The sequence below is a fragment of the Uloborus diversus genome, chromosome 8 (assembly GCF_026930045.1).
Source record: "Uloborus diversus isolate 005 chromosome 8, Udiv.v.3.1, whole genome shotgun sequence".
Classification (NCBI taxonomy): Eukaryota; Metazoa; Arthropoda; class Arachnida; order Araneae; family Uloboridae; genus Uloborus; species Uloborus diversus.
In genome coordinates, this window is record NC_072738.1 from 42938711 (window position 1) to 42944710 (window position 6000).

The following is a 6000-nucleotide window of genomic DNA, read 5'->3' on the forward strand; positions in this document are numbered from 1 at the left end:
ATGTACGTCTGAAAGAGCGTCTAAAATGCTACTTTTCTACAAAGTCACCATGCAAATTGAGGCACTTATCATAGTGGTGAACAAGCTTTGAAATTTTTTCGTCGTAGAGCAGCGGTTCCCAACCCATGGGCCGCGGTCCACAAGTGGGTCACAAGCAGTTTGCTACTGGGTCGTGGACACTGATCAAGATGCTAACTACCAAACGGCACGACTTTGAGGGTCACGGATTTGGACAAAATTCTGAATTTAGGTCAATTCGCGTTTGATATGGTTCCAGGAAAAGCGGTTTGACTGCATGGGCTATAGTTCGGTCAAAATGAGGGTCCATAGTTACTAGTTTAGCCCAAGCAGTGGTTTTTCTTTCGAAATATTTATTTACCCTTTTCTTGCTATTGCAGTGCAGTATCACCCAAATTAATGCATTCACAACGTAGAATAAATCCCCCCGCCCCTACGTTGTACTAACAAGAGACACGAAAGATGTTAGGAGAGCTAATATTGTGCCAAAGCTTCAATTTCAAAAGAAAACGCTATTGCAGTTCTGGAGCCAAACAAGTAAATTTAGACCCTCCTTGCAGACAAACTGGAGTCTATGCGCTCAAACTATTTTACCTGGGCTTATATCTAGTAAAAACTAGGGATGAGTCGTTCGTGAACGAACGGGTCAAAAAGAACGAATCCTTGAAATGAACTGATCCGTTCGTTCACATAAAAAATGAACGACCGTTCTTTTGCGATTTTTCAATGTAACCATTATTGAAGTGATAACTTCTTATGTGAGGGTAAACCGATTTGTGACATAACGCGCGTAACGGCGCAACTCTCGTCTGGCATTCCTTTCGTTCGCGTATACGATAGAAGCACGCATGGCCGGGCAAATTTTGTTACTTTACTTTTTACTCTTTGGGTCAGCTTTAAGCGTTAAGTGATAGTAGAAAAAGTAATGAAATTAACAGAAGGTGGATGATCGTCGCAACATAACGCAATCTCCTAACGAAAGGTGAATTTAATAATACAATATAATACCAATAACATTGTAAACAATATGTATTCCAAACAGCATTTAATCTTCAAATTTATTTTCAAAACAAAAACATTTTTGCGATTAGTTATACTAAAAATATATCGCTTCATTTAGGATTTTGAACTGTGATAAGGTGTACATATTTTGAACGAACTTCATCCCCGCAGACTCCGAAACGCGGGGGTTGTGGACGGCCGAGAAAACAAAAATAATAAATAAACATTTAATTTGTTCATCACAGAGTAAAATCTAAAATGTTTCGTAAGTTAGGGTGTTTTTTCTGATAAACGAAGCATTTAGAAACGACTCGTCATTTAATCTGTTGTTTTTGCTCCGACATCAAAAATTATATTTAAAAGTAGTCTGTGTGAATGGTGATCATAGAATAAAATTATACACAAGACGGTTCTGCTTTAGTTAATGAAGATTATTATACAATTCCTTTAGTTTTAACCGGAGATTTTAATGTTAGTTTTGCTTCTGATCGAGCTAAAAATTTAGTATCGTTTCTACAATCTAAATTACAATTACAAATGATTAATAAGCCAGAAGAAGCCACTACAATTCAAGGAACTGTACTTGATGCAGTCTTTTCAAGATTTTTAGATAACATACAATGCAAAAATTTTGTTGCTTATTATAGCTACCATAAGGCAATGGTTGCTTTCATAGGATTAAATAATGATAATAATTTAAATCCTATTGTAACGGATCCGGTGCGACTTCCAACTTTCTTGAAAGGACGACACAGTTCTTGATTAAAAACATAGGAAATTTATTTACACTATGTACAGGAAAGAGTGTCAACAACTGCTAAATTAATCATCAGCAATTAAGCAAATATCACACAACACCGTAAACTCAATGGTTACACACGTATTTACTTCCAAATACGAAAAACAACACAGCGAAATGCCTCGCAATAAACAGAGCTAATACCCTCTCAGTACAAATTCTCAATCGAAACTCTCCTTTTATTATGCGTAACGGCTTTTTATACACACCGAAAGAAACCTCTCAACTACTCCAGAAAATGCTACACCGTTCTACACTTTCTTATTTCTTTTCATTCACAAATTTTATCAATGAAAAATAGGGGACCGTATGCTTCAGCCGAATGTATAGGGGCTGTATATTCATTACGGGAAACTATTTACAGGTTACGTTACTACAATAATTACTATTTACAGAATTTGTAACACTATGAAAGTTATCGCTTCTGCCGAGCGTCCCGTGACGCCCCCCTCCCCCTTTTTTTCAGTTCTCCCTTTTATTTATTTTGTGATTTATATTTTTTAAAATGTAACCTAAAGTACACATTCCAAATTATTTTTTGTTTTATTTTCACCTGTGACCATACTGCACTTGGAGACATGATATTTCTATTTAGAATTAGTGCACGATTTCGTGTAAGTTCAATTTCGCAAATTTTCTGACGTCACAAACAGTTTATTTAATTTTTTATACAGTAAAATTTAAGAATTTAATTTTATGTCATGCTGAAATGGAACCTTCGATTTTTGGAATGGAAAACATATCTTACCATTCGGCAACTGAGAAATATCTTACAAAATGAACTATAACCGCTTTATACATCTAAACGTGAATCAAGTTTTCTTGATTCATTTTTCATAGGTATATTTTCTTACTTTTAGATGATTTTAGTAATTTTTTCTCCAATGAACATTACTGATCTAATGAAACATTTCGAATGTACGTAAGTATGTAGTGCAGCGAGATCACATGCAATTTTTTTTATGAACGAAGTCGTTCAAATGAACGAGTTGAATGAACGGATCAAAAGAATGAACGTGCCTCTGATGAACGAATCATTAAAAAGAACAACATTGCCCACCTCTAGTACAAACTGACCTAAATCCAGAAGTTTACCCAGGTACGTGACCCTCAAGATTCTGTCGTCTGAACCAGACTGATTTCCAGGACTTCAGAATTGCAATAGTATTTTCAATGCAATTTGAAACTTTGGTACAGTATTTCTCCTTCCAACACATTCGACGTCTCTAGTCAGTGCAACACGGGGGAGGGGGAGAGAGATTTATTCTATTTCGCAAATGCATTCAGTTGGCTCATACCGCAATGCAATTGCAAGAAAAATGTTAAAAAGTTTAATTTCAAGAGAAAAACCATTGTTTTTTTCGGGACTCAACTAGCAATTTTGCACCCCATTGCGACCGAACTACGGCATATGCAGTACAACGGCTTTACCTGAGATCATATCTAATGCGAACTGAGCTCACACTCAAAAGTTTTCGTAAAAGTTAGACAAAATCTATTTTTTTTGAGAACATCGCTTACTCAAAATGGTTCCGAGACAATTTGGTTAAGAATTGAAATAAAAAAGTAAGAGTTCTTACTTTTGAGATTTACCATGTTCTCACATTTTTGAAATACCTCTCTACTCACGAATGGTACAACATGTGCTTAGTTTTGAGACATCCGTATTCTCAAACCAGTTCGGCATGTTCTCATTTTTGAATCTTTCTGAAGAATATGAAGATCTCACCGGTTAAAAAAAGGCAGTAAAGGATTAAAGCCTCTAAAGGGATATTGGTAGGTTTCACACAATTTGATTAACATCTTCCAGAGTTACTAAGAAAGCACCAGAAACATTAATGCTTCCCTTAATGCATTAATCCATGAATGCCAGCATTAATGCATCTTGCAAAGCTGCGGCTATCCAGATACTTAATCCCCCACAGAAAGCTTTGTCAGCCTGGACGAGACAAAATAATGAAGCTAAAGGCGATACAATTAATAAATACACTTATTTAATCTTTAAACTGGTAGATAAAGATATTTTTCACATCAGTGTTTATGTTGAAAGGCGAAATTCAACTCCCGTTTTCCTTTCTGCGCATGCGTTATTTTTAAGATGGTCTGCTTACTTCGAAGTCAAAACCGCTTGAAAAAAGGGGACATATTTTAAGGGAAGATTAAAAGAATATTTTCTTTATTTATCAATTTACGAACTGTAGTTCAAATGCAGAAATGCCTTGTCCCTTGTTAATTGAGCTTTTTGTTTTTATTTGTTTTTAAGGATATTTTATAGTTAACTAGCTGCGTTGCCCGGCTTTGCCCGGTCTACCGTGAAAATAAAAATTGTGTCAAGTGGCGTATATTCAACAATCAAACGTAAAAAAAAAATCATGATTTCCCTTCCAAACAAAGACGACAGATATTAAAATACTTTTAAGAAATCAAATCCAGAAAGATGGATTTAAAATGCGTCACCATGGAAACGCAAAATAAAATAAGTTTAAGGAATTAAAACGCGAAAAAAAATGGTTCACAATTTGAATGGAATCGAGATTTCTTAAACTTGATTGTAACTTTTTTCCTTTTCAGATAAAAGCTTATTTTTTCGACCATAGGTCGAGTTAGATCTGGAGTAAAAAAGGTCGCTTTTTCCAATGGCGTCAAAAAGAAAGCTGTGGGACAATTTCTTCACTTTTTGTTGATTTATTTAATGAAGAAAGTAGTGCCTAAATTTCAGCTAAGCCTGAAAAAATTCGAGCTAAAAACGTAAAAAATTCCCGCCACAATTAAGTTAGAGCATTGGAGCAAATTGCGTAGAACGTGGAAAATTCTTCCCTTTCCAACGATATATAATATTACTATTTGCGAGTAATTTTTCACTCCCATGTTCGGGAATTTACGTGAAAATTGGGCCTAAATTGGAATACAAAAAGAACTATTCTTCGAATTGTTTTCGAACTGATCTGCAAATCTTCTCAGGACTTAAAGGAAGAAACTGTGAAAATTTCAGCAAAATCGGCAGGGTAGTTCTCGAGTTTTGCGAGTTCAAACACACCGACGCTTTTTGGAGACTTCATTTTATACTATGTAGAGAAGAAGAGACCGTATAATGAAGTTTGCAGTTCTGCTAAACCTCGGTAAAGACATTTACAGTTTCATTCTTTTAAAGATTAATTGAACTTTTTGTGTTGTACTTTAAGAGGGCTACTTGGTTGGAAATTTAGACGTTCATGGTTAGTTATCAGTTTTAATTTAGGTTATGAAATTTATCTTTATCAGATTATAAACCATGTGAAAGACATTATCTGTAACGGCTTTGTGAAGGATTACCGAAACATTGCTAAATTTACTCACTTGCAAAGCGAAATTTTTCCGGCAAATTCGATGGTGCAGTTTAAATAATCTTCCAATTTCACAGCAAGTCTTTCGTGATCTGCAGGGGTTAGGGTTACCTCTTTCATGAACTTCGAATATGTGATGAACTGGAAAGGCAACATTTCATTATTTTTCATATTTTATTTTTGAAACACATATACTAGTGTTGAACCAAGATCGTGCCCAAAGAGCCATGTTTTAGGAATTAAACTCCTTCCCGTTGAAAAATTGAGTAAATAAGTTAATTTTTAGAACTTTGCGTACTTCAGTGCTGAAAGTGGTCGAATAAGAAATAAAGAAAAAGCTTGGTGCAGATAAGTAAAAGCAAATTTTACAACAATGTTGTTATTGTATATTCAGTAAATTACCGCCCCATAGCCAGGGCTAAAGCAGAAATACATGAAATACACCGCCAGCTCAGTCATTTCCAGCCGAGGACTGCAGTTTCGTGCTTATTAGCACTTATCAGCCCGGCATAGGAAATTGACTGAGCTGGAGATGGAAAACCTCTTAAGGAAGCCAAGAGTGCTAAACAAACTGGGAGCTAATATAGAATTAGCGCAGTTTGTTTGGCACTCTTGGCTTCCTTAAGAGGTTTTCCATCTCCAGCTCAGTCACTTTCCTATGCCGGGCTGATGAGTGCTAATAAGCACGAAACTGCAGTCCTCGGCTGGAAATGACTGAGCTGGCGGTGTATTTCATGTATTTCTGCTTTAGCCCTGGCTATGGGGCGGTAATTTACTGAATATACCATACCTTGCCTTGCCTTGCCTGCAATCCTCGAGTTGAACCGAACCATTGCTTCTGGTCACTCGTCTGGTCTG